Below are 19,755 nucleotides of genomic sequence, written 5' to 3'. Positions count from 1 at the left end.
ATGGGTTCCACACCGCAGTCAGTTATCAACAAATCTCTGCTTAAAATCTTAAAAATCAGCATTTTTTTGCCCTTAAATACAAAATTGATGCAGATTTTAGTTAAATTTGAAAATATGGGACTTTAATTCTTATTTTTGTTCAGTCTCAAATTTATTTGGTACGTCAGTATATTCGTTTATTTGTCAATACTTTCCCCAACTCCTGCCTGAGTATATTTGCTGATATTTTTTTTTTAGGCTAAATACATGCAAAGTTGTTGACTGCACTTGGAGTACCTCCTTATTCTCGGATTTTACTGGATTTCCCCATCTTTGAATAGCAGCTCTTGTGCACAAACCACACTGTCAGCCATAGTCTAATACTGCCGACCAACATCGAGGTACTGCTGAGAGGATTAGCGCCAAATACAAACAAAATAATCCAGGTGTGATGCTTTCATCTTCTTCTGCGTATCTTACAGGCTTTTATCCTCGAGTCTCTAATACTTGGAGAGAGAGTCTGCATCTGTTCTCTTTATGGTTGTTTTGAATCCTGCAGTAATTATTCCAGCCTCTTCTCTAACATTTCTTTGCCGATTTTTCCTCAGAGTGCTGTACAAAGATGCACTAATTGTGAGTTATTTTTTCCATTAAACTTCTATTGGGGAGTTTCCATCTGTTTGTCATCTTGTACTGCTGTTTTGCACCACAGTAGATTTCTTTATTCATCCCTAGCACATATTGTTTAATGGACCTATTTGTGTGTATTGTGCTGTATGGTTTTATTTATAAAGCTGGCATGACCTACAGCAGTTGGCTCTAATCATTTCACTTCCTTCTATTGTTGCACATCCACTCAAACTAATCATGGGTAATGGAGTTTCTCTGATTGCGTTCACTGGGAGAGTCCCATTGGCTCTTGGTCTAATTGCCAAACCTGATTGCTCATGTTCCATCACCCTCATAGATCCTACACCATATGGAGTTATTAACAGGTGCAAATGTGTAATTTTGAGAGAAACTAAGCATGATGCTTAATTCAGTCTGTCAAACTGCTGTAGCAAATTATGGCTCTGTGAGATGACTGTGCTGTGGGGTATTGTTTTAATTATGAGAGCGGATCAGTGAATGTTGAAGACAGCCACATAAAGAAGGGCCCTAGCTATTTCACTGGCATCCTGTTTGAGTCCCAGTGTTGATGACCTGCTCGGTAAGCTGAAAGGGTAGAGTAGAACCCAGGCAGCAGAACACAGATGCCAGGGAATTGGAGTGAATGGTGTTTATTTACAATGACAGGGAAAACATGAAACACAGATTCGGGACGTGCAGGAAAACTGGCAGAGGACTCGATCGGTCTATGGGAGGAGAACAGAACAGAGTTAAGGGGTGAACCTGAAAACCGAGGGCTAAAATATGTTAGAAGGAGAGTTGGAGAGCTTACTTGGCACAAACTGAAATACAGACTTGGGTGGAGGGTTCTCGTGACCGGAGGCTGAGCCAGGTAAACGTGTAGGCAGGTGGCGGGACAGGTGGGTGAGAAATCCCAGTTCTGACCGAGGAAAACGATCTCCAGAGGCACAGGCAGGTGGAAGGGCAGCGTAGCAGGCTAGCGGAAGGAAAACAGGCATCACAAACACTCAGCACTATATTTTAATAATAATTTTTAAATAATGTGAGCTAATTCTAGCTGTATATATTTATTTGTGATCAATTTGGTCTAATAAGGCTAGTGGGAAAAGGTCATTAGGTGCATTGTGGCTAATTCAGTTAATCAAGAGATGGATATCAGCTCTTCAGTCAGTTGGTTGAAAGTAAGTATGATTTCAGTAGATTACAGTTTTCTTTGCTGATTACAATCCAACCACAAACTTGGAAGATTATTCAATAGTAAGCTAACAAGTCTAACATGCTAGAAAAGAAAGGTACATGAATGCTTTGGAGAAAAGCACCGTAACATTTCAGAGGCACATTTGGAGCTGAAAAATGAAGTGAAAATGCCTGAAAGTGTATTTTACTTCAGTGGTCACTAGAGGTTGGTTCCAAACTCAAGTTCATCCCCATAGAAATGACTTAATTTAATTAAGACCTTAGAGACAGTGATCAACTTCAGAAGGAAGAGTATAGCTACATGGTCATGATTTCAAACCAACAGAATGGCCCTAAGGCATACTCAGACTCCAGAAGCAGTTCAAAGGTTTGTTTACAAAAGTCCAAATAAATTTGCCTGATAGTGACAGAAAGAGCCAAGGCGAAAGAAGATCAGGGAGAGAGAAAGAATGAGAGAAGAAAAATGAGGGAAAGACTACATAAGTGAGTAGTTAATGTTTTATTGGTTACATAGGGCTAATTAGCAGGTATCATTGTGACGCACCCATGTAGTTTTTAGAAGCAGCTTTAGGTAATAGCTTCCCATTACACTCTGACGTCTAAATATTTTTTTACTGCTGGATCTAGACGGTGATAGCCTTTAAGCTAAAGTTCACCTTTAAGAGGAAAAGTTCATATGCAACCACAAGTTATCTCGATAATTCCTTAATCTTTAAAACCCAAAGAGAGCACTAAGATCCTCCAGCCAACTGCTCCTAATGCAACCAAGGTCTCTGGAATAATCTCCCAGTTGATATCCGTACATCGGAATCAATTGAATCGTTCAAATCACGCTTAAAAACACACTTGTTTAACTTAGCTTTCGAAGCAAATAGTCTGACTTTAATTCGGCCTGCACTACACCATGTAATGTAATTTTAATTGTAACTGTACTATTTTTTCCTTGTTCTGCCCGCATTGCGGTTTTATTGTGAAGCACTTTGATGTACACTAGTCTTTTAAATGTGCTATAGAAATAAATTTTGACTTGACTTATACAGAAAACTGGGCAACTTTGACAACTGGCTAAAAGCTAGACTCAAATGCAAAAGGAAACTGGGAAGTTTATACACAGACAGGGGAGGTGGAAATAAGTATATGTTGATAATGGTGGATTTTCCATTTGCTGTGTCATGCTCACATATGGACATTAAGGGGGATGGACTTAATACTAACAGATATAATCTTGCCTGGTCAAGATCTGTCAGTGTTTTATTATAAGGGAGTGCTTACCGGTAGTCACAAAGGCCATCAGGACATGAAGAATGATGGTAATATAGTATGATGATAGTAATTCAGTTGACTATATGAGCCCTATTAATCTTGTGTGGGTGAAACCCATTACAGTGATTAAAACTCACACCACTGTCAAAAAGGGCAGCCTGTGGATTTTGATAGATTAGCACACACCAGGACCTTAGCTTATAAAACCTCAAAGTGTTCAATATGACATAAATTAAAAAAACATAAATTCTGAAATAAATATTATCATGAAAAAATGGTTTTGAATAAATGCAAATCCCAAATGGAGACAGTGAAGGGAGTATAATCTCCCATTCAGCCCATTTCTCCATCTGAAAGGTTTATGTTCCAGCAGACAGGAATACATTACAGCCCTGCTATAGCCTGCAGCCTCTGCAGTTTACACCACTCACCTCAATCTCACACAATCAAAAGAGCTCTTCTTAGACATCGGCATTTCCTTCGATGTCTAAGGAGAGTTACATAAAGAGTTCGGAAATAAACTCACTGTGGCCCTACAACGCAACAACAGCATCATCAGAGGTTACCCAGCAAAAGGCCCATCACCATCACGTAAAGAAATCTATGAAGCTTAAAGACACCAGCCCTGTTTTAAGTGTTCTGTTTGCCCTAAATGAAAGAATTCATCATTCCCAAAGCAGGCCACATTTTGATCCAAAGTTACCATTGACATGTGAAAAAAGTAAATCCCAAATTGTTGGCTTTCTTTTGACATATTTAGAGACCCAAACAAACCTATGCTCAACATGGCACTCCATCAATCCTAAAAGGGAAGTTTGCTGTGGAAAAAGTAACTTCACCCCTGGCACAAAAAGCTAATTTTATTCTGTTACCAATGATTTTTTTGGTGCTTTTTTAAAAATTCATTTTGCATAATTGTTTGGTGTGATGAAACCTTTGACAGCATTTCTTCCACTTTAAAGATACTTAGTTTTCTATTTGTAGTTTAATAAACTATTTTAACGATTTTCTTTGCATGTCTCAAAGGTTATCAGATATTTTTAACAAGAAAACAATACCTGTGGATTTAATTTACTCTTCCTGTGACTGAATGCCTGCCTGTGTCTCCAGTGATAAACCCTTACACCATTTTTTTTTTATCATAAGAGCAGAATAAAATGAGTATAAAAACATCCCTTCTACCACAGAACTCTGCATTTTGAAGTCACCCCATCTCCTTGTGGTCTCAATGAAGATTTTGATGTAGGATTTTTTTGTAAGTGGTGTAATTTGGTTTGTTTAGACTGTTTGGTGACTGTCTGGCAACGAACAGTCACTAAGAAAAAGTTATTATTTGCAGACTTGTTACAAGTAGTGATTGTTAAAGCTCATACGGGCCTAGAGTGGCCCAGAGTGTTCCCTGACTAGTTGGCGAGTAGTTGTTGGAGGTTGCTGGTATTTGCCATAGTTGTCTTTTTACTGCCATCTTTATTCAAAATCCAATAATTACCAAGACAATTAGAGGTAAAAATTAACTAAAAAATGTAATTCAAATGCAAAATAACAGAATTTTACAGGTTAAAGTTTAAACTAGTAGATGGTCAAATGCTGTTTTCAAACAGTCTGCTTTGATTCCCTCCATTATCACTTGTATTTCATGTTACCAGTTTAGAATACGACTGCAATATTGGAGGAGCTGTTAAGACCCATTTATTTTTTTTTCCAGAGATGGTATTATGTAACTCACAGTTGGAGTTCTCATATGCCTGGGATCAGCATGAAACCCTCCCAGTGAAATTATCACTACAGAAGCTTAAGAGCGCCGTTAGTAAATGTATTTTTCTCTTATAAATAGTAGAAAGTACAAGCCCGAGTTCATAAAGACTTTGATGTAGACTTTGATGCTTTGACGAGTAACACAAAGCTTAACATTCTGTTATACATCTGGGCTGAAGCTCAAAATGCTGTGAAAACTGAAAATGCAGTCTTTGATCGTGCCAAAATCATGTCAAAACATGATTTCTCTGAAACAAGGTTTAAATTTAAAGAAAAAGGAAGTGGCTGTCACATGTCACAAACCTATAGATCATAGCCTACAAGCCCCCATTAGGCTGAGTGGAGCCCCTGCTATACATCAATAGACAAATCACATACAGGGTGCTCTATTTAAGCAGCTTTGCAACCCACCTCCACCCCAGGCTCCCTTCTTGTGTTGTTTGACATACTCAGTGTCACAATCTGTTATTCTGTCATTGATATTCCTCTGTATCTGTTCTGTGCTCCACATTTCTTCATGAGTGTGGAGGTCCCACAACAAAGTCATACAATATTAAATTCTGCACATGAAATGACATTTGGAAAAACTTTGCCAGAGGTCCCTGCTACTTTACAGCTCCAGAATTCCCACAATCACATTCAGCTCCCATTCCTGTCTTAAATATGCAAACTCGGTGACTAGTGCCACATTTATCCAGTTAGTTCCTCACATTCCTTTTGCGTTTTTTTTTTAAACTTAAGAAACTCAAACCCCCACAAAACAAACATTCACACTACAAACAGAGAAAAGTACAGTGGTATAAAGGCCATTCTGAGTTAAAAAACAAGAAGAAAGGATAATAAGAGGAGGAAGCACTCTGAGAAAAACTATAAAAATGTACAAGTTCTGAAATCAGAGCTGCTAGTTGTAAATTTTGCAAGACAAATTGGATAATATAGATAAAATAGATGAATCAATAGGAAGGTGGCTCTATCAGTTAGCTTTGACCACAACTTTTAGTCTCAGATACACTACTGGTAAACAGTTTTTTAGTATTTTCTTCACAGTTGAAACTGAGACTTGCTTACTACGACCACTATTAAGCTGTGCTTGAAGCTGTTGTCCTGTGAACCACCCATCACGCAAGTTGTTAGCTCTCAGAAACTTGTCCTCTGATTCAGTTGTGGTTTTGGGTCTGCCAGACCTCTTCCTGTCAGAGTTTGCCCCTGTGATCCATCACAAATCAGTGTGATGGTGAAGGAATCTGTACTCAGTGACACCTTGACTTTCTTTGCCATTTCTCTCTAGAAAAGACACATTTTTAAGTGTTATGGGAGTCTCTGTCTCCCATCCATTGTTAATTGCCTTTTCTCACCATTTTTGTAGGAACACAGTAATTTCTGCAGTACAATACTGTTCAACTGATTCTCACGTGGATATGGTATCACAATGTGTTCCAACACTGCTTTTATGCAGACAGAGGGCGTTGTAAGTAATCCAGAAAAGTTGGAACACCTGTAGAAATTAGTATCAGCAGCTTAGTAGTTGATCAACCTTTATGCTGCAGAACAGCTTTAAATTGTTAACCCATTTTGTGTTCCCTGAAAAAGGGCTTTTTCTATAATTCTGAAATGTACACTATTTTTCAGTTTAGGTAACCTTAACTTTTTTTTAACCTCTGGCAGTTTACCACTTACCTTTGTACCATTTCATTGGACTTGAACGACTTGAATTGCAACAAATAACTGGAAAAGTTGGGGTGTTCTAAAACGTTTGGCCGTTTTTTTTAAACAGTGTATGTTTACACTGCCGCCACATTGGATCAGTCTCACCTGTATCTCAACTTTATTCCACAACTTAGACACTCTCATTACTTACATTCTCATGACACCTACATGTAGGGCCTTTGGAGTGGGCACACTGAATAGTGTCCATTTCTAATGATGCACCTCTGGGGTCTTTTCACACCCCCGTTCTCTGTTTGCCAGCCAGGGATGAAGGCTGGGTGGAGGAGCTTGCTGTCTGGTCGGGGTCTGGGCTGGTGGGCTGCTCTGTTGCAGCAGAGGCTGGGGTGGTGTCCTTGTTTCCACCTCAGAGTGAAGGGGACCATCCCCTTGGTCTGGGGGCTGATTGCCCCTCTGGGCGGCATTGGTGCCTGGACCTGCGAGTATAGCGTGTGTATGTAAGTGTGTGTAAGTGCGTGCATGGTGTCCATTACTGTGTGTTTCCATGTTGGGTGTGTGTGTGTGTGAGTGTTTGTGTATGTATGTATGAGGGAATGAATGCATGTTGTCTACGTCTATGTGTAAAAATAGAATAGAATAGAACAGAATAGAATAGAATAGAATAGAAATATCCTTTATTGTCTCTCATTGGGGAAATTCATGAGATCCAGCAGCAAAGGGACAGGCAGAGACTGTACAGGGCAAGTTCTTCTGTCTCCTAAGACCTGCACTGGGTTGAGGGGGGCATCCTAGAACAGAGCTGGCCTTCCTGATGACCTTATCCAACTGCTTCCTCTCAGCTGTACATAAGCTGCTTTTGTTCTAACAGACAACACCAAAGAAGATGGTTGATGCCACCAGAGTCATAAAAGCTCTTCAGAAGTGGCCCCTGCACTCCAAAAAATCTCAGTCTCCTCAGCAGGTAGAGTTTGTTCTGATGTTTCTAGTAAATGGGTGAGGTCTTAGACTCCCCCTCTCTCTTAGAACATCTATGGCTTACCCAGGTGTGGGGCCTATTTCCACCCACCACACTCCCTGCTAGTGGGTGGTACCCCCAACTACTGGTGCATTGGTGGCTCTTGGTGTCAGGGACTGGGTTCTTCAGTGTGTACTGACTCACTCCCGGTGGCTGCTTGGCAGGGCCTAGCTGCTGTTTGGGAGTGGGGGGTGCCCTCGGGTCTTGGGTCTCTGGTGTAGCTGGCTGCCGGCGAAATCCCCGGGGCTCTCCTGTGATCTTCTCTGAGTGGGAACTGGTTGTCCCTGTTGTGGCCTTCGTGGGGCTCTAATGCTCTGGGGGGCCTCTGGGTAGCTGGGGCTCCTCTATGCCATCTTCTGGTCCTGGGGGGCGGGGCTATCGCTCCCCACATCCACTATTAGACACTTACATGGAGGAACCTTATGAACACAAGCTTTCTCATGCACACAGGTGTACACACAAGTGTTCACACAGGTGTGCACGCAGGTACTCACAGACACACTCTATCTTGGGCAGCTGCTGCCTCTTGAAATATCTTGTATTTTTAATACTCTGTGCTGTTCAGTAACATTGTCATTGTTATTTATGCATATATTGCTTGTTGCTGTGGTTTCTCCTGGATAAATAGTGTATTTACAGTTGCGCCCAACCATATTTGGGCAATGATGCAATTTCTGTAGCTTGTCTCTTTTTACCATCACAGTGGAGTTCAATTAAGACATCACTGAAGTGCACACTTTCAGCTTTAAATTAAAGAGTTTAATAAAAAGATTTAAGCAACTATTTACAGGATTTTTTTATGAAGAGCTGCCCATTTTCAGTGGGTCAAAAGAATTTCTGGACATGCAACTTCACAGCCAGCTAAGGCCTGTACCCTCGTGATGTCATTACCGATTACGTAGATAAAATATCTGGAGTTGATTCAAATGTTGACCTTGAATTTGGTAACCTCAGTATGAGGTCCAAAGAGATGCTGTTGTTTTGATTTAAACCCCACTGTGTTGGTGTACAGATGCAAAATTGCCCAAATTGTGTCACTGTTCGAATACATATGAACCTAACTATAAATATGACTTGACATTACTAACCTGTAATGTCCTGTTAGTGCTTTAAGTTGCTTGGTCTTTGGTTTAAGGTAATCTCTTCATGTTAGCCAGTGTCACTAGTGTCATTTCACATTTCATCACCACCTAGCTAGTTAGTTAGCTAAGTAGATTATGTGAAGCCTTATGTTGCTACATAAACAAAAAGGAGATTACATGATATAATGTTTAGCTACAGCCGTAACTGGAGCTTACTGGCTAATGCTTAATTGATAATTCTAACTTAAATCTACGAATGCTGACATATGCAGGTTATGCAGTAGCTACATGTCAGGATTTATACCTGTGTGCACTGTGTTGATGATGAAGTCTAGTTACATTTTTGCAGACATGTATATCAGGTTACATCATAGGGTTTTAGAAGGGTTATGATGTATCTATGGCATAGATTTAATACAGAAGGGAAAGTCTCTTAGATTCTGGCAGCAGATATAAAAGCTACCATAACAGATAGCTCCACATGTTTGATTTGGCAGTTTCACACCAAATATCCCAAAGGGAGTTTTTGTCTCTGGCTGGAATTGAACCAGCAACATTTTGCTTGCCAAGGAAATACATAAATCACTATACTACAGAGCAACACAGAATCTGGTAGTAGCTTCTGTGTAAAAATAAAAATATCTGACTAAGAAGAAAAGAAAACCACTGACAGTGTGACATTAAATCTGACTTTTAGAACTGAAGGAAAACTCTTAACATTACTCTTAGCAGGCTCTGATGTAACAATCAGCTGACTTTTAATATTTGCTTATTCAGCAAACCATGGCGTCCATGCACTGGCAAGCGAAAGGAAGGCCGACCAATGACCACATGGCGTCGAACATTCATGGACGATCTGAGAACTGTCGACATTGCCTGGGACGAAGCTGAAGCAGTCGCTGCTGACCGACATCGATGGAGATCACTAGCTGCCCGATGCGCCGCCCGGTGTAGGAGGAACTAAGTGCTAAGTAAGTCAGCAAACCATTATATTTTCCTTCATGGGCCTCCATATTAGCTCTTTTCATCTGGCTGCTGTTATCTTTATGTTTATCTTAACATCTCATTTCTTTCTATTTTGTATGTTTAAGTTTAATCTGTTTGGCTGCGGGTCATTAATGTAATGTAATGGAAGTTGTTTGTTTTTTGTTTGCCACCTAATATTTTCCTCACCGTCTGTAATCTGTTTCTTCTGAGCAAACAGGTAGATGAAAGAGCTGAAAGTACATTCTCATTTCATGGTCTTGTTTCCCCTGCATGACAGGTAGGCTGCCAGCTACATCATAAATTTAGCATAAAACACGTGTGTCAGTATCAGCGCCTAATGGTCCCTTTTTGTCAAGCTCCCGTCCGCAGGGTAACAACTCAGCGGCCATGAAGATTTGGACAGGTAATTCACTTTCCCAGCCACACTTTTCATGCAGGCAACTCAGCTGAATGCAACAGAAGGTAGAAATGGCTTAAAAAAATCTCATTTGGACTCCATTGCATGTGCAAGGCAGGCAAACCCCAGAAACGGTGACCCATGAAATGAGGGTGAGGACAACTGCCTCCACTAGGCCCCATCCTCATTACAACGTCTTGAAAAACTGGAAGGAAAAGGTCAGAGAGGGTACGAGAATGAGGCAATGTGAAATGCAACGCTTAAAATGTATCTCAGGACATATATATGTGCTGAAATATGTAATGGACAGTGTATGCTGCGCAACAAACATCCCAGGGATGCTGCGATTATGCAGGATACTGTACGCCTTGACCTTAAGCACAGTCTTGACATGGTTCGTGGGTATCGTGACTGCCTGTAATCACAGTGTGGAGTTAGATGAAAGGATTTGCTTTTCATTTATACTCTGCATGTTCAAAAAAAGTCAGGTAATCAGACATTGTTAAGCCAGCTTAAAAAATGCAAATTGCTGGCTTTTGGTTTCACAACAAAGAGTAAAGAGGGACAAGTCTTTGTGTCCCACTGAGCTGTGATGGACTCGGCGAGATGAGGAAGCTATTTCCCCTTCAAAGCAAATTGAACAGAATTGATTCCGTCCCATCCTCTGCGAGAGAGCGGCTTCAAAGAGAATGTTTCTCCAAGGCCTCGTAACTGATGTCATCTTACTGAAGCAAAACCAAATCCCCTACGTTGTATGTGTGATCCGGTCCCCAATGAACGAGCAGTTAATTAATTCCTCTAAAAGACAATTAGTCTCTTCAATCAAATCCTTTGGGCATGTTTGAATTTTGTTGAGTCCAGTTTTCCTCCAAAGCAAATGATTAATCACACTGATTGCCCACCACGCTCATAAATAGAGCTTTCACACATCTACACACACACCAGAGTACGTTAACCTTTCTTATTAGTGATCGCAGGGTTTGGTCATGCGTGATGATTCACCCCACAGCATTTTGGATGTTTTTTTTTATGACTCTTTGTACAAATGACTCATTAAACTTTAATGCTGATCACAATGCATATGGATGATTTTAAGTATTATATTTACATATCAAATGGGTCATATCTGCAGTGCAAATGTGCTCATGTTGTGATCCTTGCAAAGATCAACTCAAAGTTCAAGATGTTTGTTAGAGAGAAGAATAAACACTCAGGCTTGGGTAATTCAGTATTCAAGGTTTCTGTGTTTTCACAGCTATATAGTAATGCTCCAGGCTACAGGTTTTTCATATCCATGGAAACACAAAAACCAAGCTGGATATTTTCCCCCAAACACTGAGGCTAGGAAATAAAAAGCCAGGAAACAATGAGACAAAAAGAAGTTCCATGAGGAAAAACAGAAGGATCAGTATTCAGGTCAGAAGTTCAGAAATATAAATACTTTTTGCATCATTTTGCAGAAATAGAAATCGTTTTCTTCATTTTTGTGCTGAACCCGAGAAACATTCTGCAAATTGCTATAATATCTTTCACACTAGCTAAAGTTCAATGAAATGTCCCCAACCGTAAATGAAATTTTTTCGTTGAACATTGTATGTGTGTGTTTTTTTTCATTCATGAAACCTTTTTTCTAACCAACAGTGCTCCAAAGAAGCTTAGTGAAATCACTAGTTATATGTGTATAGCTTTCAAATATTTGGTAGCTAAAGGGATGAAAAGCTCCACATGTGTAGGTTGTGTCCATTAGCTCCAGCTTTTGCATGTTTCTTTTTTATGTAATGCAAAGCTCACGGGAATCACTTTAATGCTCAGCACAGTCAGTGCGAAGAGAAGGCATTCACCCATTCACTGAGTTGGGTGAATCCAGTTTCGCCTGCAGGTACTAGGAATCTATTAGCCCCATCCACCCCTCTCTGTGCATTGAGCACTGTACACACAATGGGGCTTTGTGATAATGGAACAAAACCTGGAAGTCAATGAAAGAACCTATTACTCCATGCATGCATGCTCAGTAAGGCATATCACCTGTAGCGCTACCCTTATAGCCACCCTAAGGAGGAAATATTAGTTACTGAAGAGTGATCTCAGTCCGATATGTTTAGTTTTTTTGCACCAGCAACGGTGAGGATATCTTTATATTTTCTATTTTCCGAGCATAAAGATGCTAATTTAGTGACATGATTCATATCAACACCCAGAAATAGTGATATAGTAAAAGTTCAAACAAGTTCCATCTACATAAATGTGTAATGTGCTTTTTTTGGCACTTGGAAGATAGTTCTAGCTTTGAATGGTCAGTAAGACGTATTTAGCAAGTGGTAAAAAACAGCCTAAAGTCTAAACTTATAAGCCTAAGTGGTTGACTGGTGACCTGGTCAATGTTAAGAAGTTATTAGATTAATGGAAAACAAGATCCTTGACGTCCATCAAGAAAACCCCACTTTGCACTATCATATATATTTGGTTTGTTGTAGCTGTGGGAGCTGGAAGGAAGCAGCACACATCGGTTTGCAAGTTGTGAATACACTGGAATACAAGCTGTGGTTGTTGCACATCACACAGACTTTGCACTTGGAGGTGGCAGGTTAAAGACTGGCTAATGTTCAGTCAAACTGCATCTGACATCTGTGTCCTCACATTAACCCCCCATCAGGTGATGTCTGGAAAGGTTCAGGGCTTCGCTGCATGTGTGAAAAAATTACCTGCAGATACATGCGTAACTACAAGATACACGCACGCCCCTGCATGCTACCCTACACATCAACACACACCCTCATCACCTATTCAGGCATGACAGATTAAAAGCAACCTGAAGCTGTTAGCACAATGAGAGTATGCATCCCCCCTTGCATGAAACCAACCCCACACATTTATCCTGAGCTCACAGTGCAGCCCATTAATTCATCTGCCAATACACATCTGTACTAATTACCAGAGAGTCTGAACATGTACATGCACCCACCATTAGTAATTTACACCTGGCTGCATGGGGCAAATTATCTTTGCTGCAAATTATCACCTGCCTCCAGTATTCCCACTAAGCCTCCAGTTTATATCAAAACTTTAAAGCCTTCCTTAAGTATGATGTTATTCCTGGCATTAATACACTGCTGCAGTCTGTCTTCTGATTGAAATGCAGCCTCGCTTGTAAGGCGAAGACCTAGTCGAGATGCAACAGGCAGGTCTGGTATACAACATTCCTCTAATGAACCCTCTAGATAACAGTGCATGATGGGAAGCAGATGTGCTACAATTGTTCAATTAACCCCCTAGTCCTTTGATTCAAAAGGTCTCTCAATATCTCAACATGCTCAGCTATAGCTATCTGCAAAGCAGGACCCAGGGAGACATGGGGAGGACAGAATGAGACAAAGAGAGAAATAGAAAGGAAAAAAGGATGAAAGACATGCTTTTTTTCCCCTAAGACAAAGAAGCAAAGCTGAAACGCCACAACACCGGAGAGCTGCCTACATGTTATTTATCAGCTTCTGAAGGCCACCGCAGACACATTTACTCACTGTGTCATGAAGAAACATTTTTCCCCTGCCAGCAGAATCCCCTCATATCAGAGCCTTTCCCTGTAACTGAGAGTTTCCCTCTGTAGTGTAATAAGATTGTGTCCCTATATCCCTACCAACCATGATTAAGGTATTTTTCAATGTTAAATTCGATTATTGATGCACAAACTGTCAAGAATAGTGAATTAGGTGCAGTGAAATTGGGTGGATTCTGACTACTGTTCCTAATGTGTGCCATTGTAATAGCTTGTATGAAAAAGTACTAAGACATCCTATTTCTCATTTTACAAGTGTAAAAATGACATTACACTTCTCAGATATCAAGGAAAATGCTTTGGAAGGACAATTAATGCTGGGCATGGGAGTTCTAGCCAAGAGTACAGCAATTAAGGTTTAGCTTTCACTTTTCATCTCTATTTGTCACATTTGCAAATAAACAAAGTGGACTCAAGTGTGAACAAATGGAGATGGACTGGCACAGAGATAAAACTGTAACATAACAAAAGGCATTGTTCAGGGAAGCAGGCGAGTCCAAGACTAAACAGAGAAGCAAAGAAATCTAAGAAGAGAGTCAAAAGGAGAAAGTAACAAAGGAGACTGAGGAAAGCAAGGGACTAGAGCCCTGATGAATGTCACAAAGGCTGAGGATGCCATACCATAGGCTGTATACAAAAGATAGTGGGTACAATTAGGTCATCCTTTGGTTTTTGGGCTCTGCATTTTTTAAAACCAAAATAACTAACAGAGAGAATGAGGCAAATGGTTGTTGCCATGTTATGGTGGGTGGTAACTTATTAGCTAATGCTAAAAACTTGGTTAGCAATCTGTGTTCATGTGAGTCTGTGCATTGTGTGTGACAAACAGCCATGTCTCCAATTCACGGGCTATCTTAACACTCCTAACCATTTAGAGGAGGATTAGTTGTGAAAGTAAGCCATGAAGAAGAAAACTTTCCATAGAAGCTGTGTCTAAATATGTATATTACATTCACCTGGTTCAATTCTGGGAGGAGACACAAACCCATCCTCAGGAGGGCACAGGTAGTATATTCCTAATTCTTGTCCCAAGCCTGGATAAATAAGAATGTTATGAAGAAACGAATCTGGCGTAAAGTCTGTGCCAAAACAAATATGCAAATCCGTCTGCTGTAGCGACCCTTGGGAACAACAGGAATCAGCTCCGAGTACCTTCAGCTTTAAAGTTGGAGATTTTAGCATGGGAGTCTATAAAGACTGACTCAGTTTTGGAGGCAGCCTCAAGAGGCCGTTTGTGGAATTACACTTCTATATTAGTTTCATTTTTCAGCCCTGGAGGTTGCAGCTGGGATAAAAAACACTCAAATTTAATACACTAGTACAACACAGGGATAATATGGCACAGGTGAACTCAATCAAAACAGTTACAGAGCTTTTAATGTAATAGAGAACTCCCTTTCCCTACAGTCTCGATCCTGTATTCTAAAAATGAAGCTGTGGGGTAAACATTTTTCTCCTGGAAATGCTCTCGTATTGAAATATTATTATTTTTTTTGGTTTCATGTGGAATTGTAAGTCTTTTTTTTTTATCTCATGAGAATACACACCTGTCCATGTGATTGAATTTCAGCCAATATTCCACAATGTGAAACAGAAAAACTCTGCTAGATGACAAGAAAGGCAGGAAAAGGAAGCAAAAGTAAAAAATACTGACACCCTCATCACAAATTTTCAAAATAAAACAGGAAGTAGACTGAAGGAAAGATGCAGAATAACTCACACATATGTTCTATATGTGTGAGTTATTCTGCATCTTAGGCAGAAAATAAGAAACAGCATTCAATAACATAAAGAAGGAGAAAACAGGATTGCAGCAGAAACCACAGGCAATTACAACAACAGACTCTGACAGTGCAAGCAGATAACTTTACAAGGGAAAAATAGGACAGTTCCCCCCCTTTGCCGAAAATGTACATTATCAGTGTAATACCCATGACAGTAAATTCATCATTATCAATCTCCATCATGTGCAGTGTAATTATCTTAAAGGGAGACTTGTGGTCAGCATTGTGTCTGACAAGTTTCTCTATCATATTCGCCATTAAATCAAATGTCCCAACCACAAACATTAAACGAGCACACCGATGATGATATCCATTTGCGTCCATTATCTTGTAGTGCAAAATGAAGACCAGCTAAATTACAAAAGGGAAGGAAAATTTTACCCGAGGCATATAATTACTGCCTGTAACTCTCCAGCCTTGTTGTAGAATCACTACCATTTCATAAATGCACTATACATGCTCTGTGCAGGACTGCTCCTTATCTGCATTTAATTATGCACCAGAGAATAATATAATTAGAGCCATAAGCACTTAAGATTATTGATGAATGTGAATTGAATAATTGAATAATCTTAATGATAGCTCCAAATTTTATTTGTCAGTAGGTAAGACATTTCTATAAGTGTAGTCCATGTTAAGTTTTAAACTAGCAAAAAATAACTAAAGATAGAAAATGTCAATATTATTAGGGAAACGTTACATGAAGTCTCAGAAATACAGTATTATTGTCACATAAAACATATCAGATGCAGAATTCATTGTAAAAGGGTTCAGGATCTCAGAATGTACAGGAATGCACATGGTGGTGGGATTGCACCTTATATTTAGGAGCCAGTTAAGATCAGAGATGATTCGATACCAGATGAGACTGAGATGGCTGCAAGTGCTTTACCATACTTGAGACCGACATCAGTGGGTTGTTGTTATAGAACAACAAGTGCAAATATTTTTTTTCTGGATATAATTTGTGAAAAATTAGATCAGGTCATGTGTGTAATCTTAACAATAAGCTCTAATTTATGGGTGACCTGAATATCTAATGAAATTTACAGAGCTGTCAAATGAAAAATAGGCTCCTATGTATGTGGATTATCTCAAGTAAATAATGTTCCAACAAGAACATGGCAGAAAAGTGATGGCACAGAAATCTCTAGTTGTATTAATTGACACATCTTAATCAATTACAATGTTGCAGTATCATGGACCAAAGAAATATCTATACTGTTAGGGTGTAGTGCTAATAATTTAACATAGTGGAGATAAAAATAAAAATCAGCTGATGAGTTTGTAAAGTTGTAGCTTTCCCTCGTGGTTTGGTTTGTTTTCACACAGAGAAAAATCCAAAAGTAAGTACATGAAGAAGATACCGTATACTGGATTATTGGAGACCACTGTGTTCATTTCATGTTGAAAGCTAGTTGACAGTCCCTACAGACCTTTGCACATCTATAGTACCTTCCTGCATTGAGATTACAAACCATACGAGGTCTCTGTGCAGTTGTTTTGGTCTGCACCAGAGTGTGATTACTGTGTTCACATCTTTACATAGGAACCAAACCAAGGGGGAAGACAAACCCGAGTTTGATTTAAATAGACTAAACACTTAGAGTTTTCAGTCAGCATAAATTTTTCCTCAGAAAGTATGTTAATCAGATGTTTTATCAGGAGCAAATCCTTAAAAAGAACTGGCAAATCTTTTTTGATTTATTTATGCCAATGGTTAAACAACACGTGCAAGATGTTTACTGTTAGAAATGTCAGAAGAGGTTGGACAAAGAGCTGATGGGACATTTAGTAGATGGCAGTCAGACACAATTAATAGCTATTAAAGTCATCAGATTGACAAATATATTGTAAAGTAAGGAATATTGTTACTAAGTTAAATAAAATTTTATTACAAAAGATCAATAGAACGATAACTTTTTGAATCATTTTTAAATGATTTAGTAGGAAAATCTATAAAAGTTGAGTCATCTTTCATAGAGACTAAAGATAATCTCTTAATTCAACCAACTGATATTGAAAATTATTTTAGTAATTACTTTATAAAGTAGATAATCTAATAAATAATATACTAAGAATAGAAAATACAATTAAAAATCAAATGATGAAGGATAAAAACTGTACTGCAATTTTAGTCAAGATAAATATAGCAGAGACTATGGCAATAACTTGTAAAACTAAACTTTCATTGTTGACTGACTTAATGGGACACTACTTAAAATGTTTGCTAATTTAATCACTCATTGTGTTATGGTCTCCATGTCTCCCTGGGTGACCTAGATTCAGGCCATATGTTTTTTGTTATTGTTGTTGTCTCTCCCTCGCTCTTCTGTCTGCCTGGGCGGAGCTCATTTTCGGCTCCCGCCCCTGGCCCACACACCTGGTCTAATCAAACACCTGCCACTGATCTGTCTGATTGCCTGGAGAACAAAGCGAACAAACACTTGTTCAGTAAGTTTACTACCTGTCATAAGTATAATTATGGAGAGAATTGTATATGAGCAGATTTTTTTTTAAGAATAATTTAATGATTTAATTTCAACATGTTTACAAACACACGTATTCCATGGTTGACCTCTAATGACAGATGGCTTGGCTAATAGTTATAGCAGAACAGAAAATGGTTGGTATATTATTACTGGACTTTACAGCAACATTTAATATAATTCATCACAATTTACTGCTGACGAAATCAGAATCCTCTGGTTTTAATCAGTTGTCATTATTAAGAATGAAGAGTTATTTAAGTAATAGGAAACTGACATTTTTTTAAAATAGGGCATAGTCAGATATTGGAGCTCTAAGGCTAACACTCCTATGTATGCAGATGATTCTGCACTATACGTGTTAGCTATTGTTAAAAAGGAGTTAAACAAATTTAGATTATGTTGTGAAATCAGTAGTTAAATAGATAACAAACAATACATTTATTTTGAATATATCTGTGACAAGCAGCATTACATTTGGTGCTAACCATTCTAAAAGTCTTTCCATTAATGATCTTTGCTGATCAAAGTCCATGAGACCAAGTTCCTGGGTTTAATCTTAGAAAAAAATCCTGGAGAGAACATATTAATTACGTGGCTGCTAAAATAGGAAATGGTATTTCTGCAGCTAAAACGTGCAAAATTTTTGACACCAAAATCAATCAGAAAGTTAATGCAGGCTTTTATTATGTGTCAGTTCGATCTAGTATTGAGTCAGATTTTAAAAATTGCAAATGATACAAAACAGAACAGCGTTTATTGTCCTTTGTTGTGGGTATAGAACAAACTGCAACGGTGCATAAATGTCTTCACTGTTTAGCTGTAAAACAAACAGTTTACTCTTGTGTTTATTGTTGCAAAAAAGCCAGTTATTTTGTACAAAAATGTCTATTTTAGTGCAAACAGATGTGATTGTTCTACCAGACACGGTACATGAGTACAATTTTTTTTTTTTCACCCACAAAATAAATCAATTGAACTATTTTGTATCAGACTATGAAGGAACAGCATTCACAACCAAAACAGATAACACAAGAAACCAGTAAAATTGAGCTAAAAAAAATCCCTTTCAAAACAAAATCTTTTGGCTTTGACTCTGAATCAGATAAAAAATTACTGAGATGTTTGGATCATCGTATGTGTGTGTGTTGTCATAATGTAAGTTATTTTCAAATGATGTTTTATGTCTATGTGTCGGCCGTTAAAGTGCACTGTCAAAGTGTAAAGGTTTGAGGCCACAGAAAGAACAGCTGCTACATTGCTAAACTGAACTAAACTCATATGACAATCATTCCATAAGAGCTACAGAAGAAAAAAACTTATGTACAATGAATAGTTACCTTATTTAAAAACGTGTGGACAGACTTGGTAAACATATACAGGCATATACCCCAGTGATTTACACATCACGCTGAGACATTCTAATCACATTTAGTTTATTAATTTTTGTGGATATTATGCTTACATGGTGCACCTGACCACATTTATGCTTAATCAGATTACTGCTAATTAATTGATGTATAGCAAACATGGGCATATGCTGCATTCTGATGCTGGCTGGTTTATTTGACTCTGGGGCACAATATAATAAAGCTGCTATGTTTAGCCTGCTGTGCCCACTTAATGGCAAATTAAAGGCGTCCAGGGTGCATTTGTAAAGAATCAACTGTAGCTGTAGAGTAAAACTGAGCTTAAGATAAAATAACTGAAGTTTTTGATGCTCAGTGGCAGTTTACAAGAGACATTTAATCCTGTGTATCATATTTGATTTTTGTGAGTTTTTGAGACTTTTACATCAGTGTCAAATTGCAACAAATTGAAGAATTAATATAAATTCCCTGATTTAACAAAAATTATAAAAGAGATTTAACAAAAATTATAAAAGAAATTTAACAAACACTTTTGCAAAATTGCAAAATTTTGCATCGTTTCACAGGGTTAAGAAAATGTGTTTCAGCA

General features: G+C 38.7%; 1 protein-coding gene across 1 annotated transcript in view; it reads left to right on the top strand.

Annotated features, from left to right (window-relative positions):
• Positions 1-17,720: 17,720 nt before the first annotated feature.
• The window catches only part of LOC116335013 (inactive dipeptidyl peptidase 10), a 245,414-nt gene continuing 243,379 nt past the window's right edge, over positions 17,721-19,755 (top strand). The window contains exon 1 of the mRNA XM_031758597.2: positions 17,721-17,761. The gene's annotated coding sequence lies outside the window, so the exon portion shown is untranslated. The remainder of the gene's footprint in view (positions 17,762-19,755) is intronic.

Source organism: Oreochromis aureus, linkage group 16, assembly GCF_013358895.1.
Source record: "Oreochromis aureus strain Israel breed Guangdong linkage group 16, ZZ_aureus, whole genome shotgun sequence".
In the NCBI taxonomy this organism is placed as follows: Eukaryota; Metazoa; Chordata; class Actinopteri; order Cichliformes; family Cichlidae; genus Oreochromis; species Oreochromis aureus.
The sequence above is the reverse complement of the archived record's forward strand: the minus strand, read 5'-3'. Positions and strand labels throughout refer to the sequence as shown.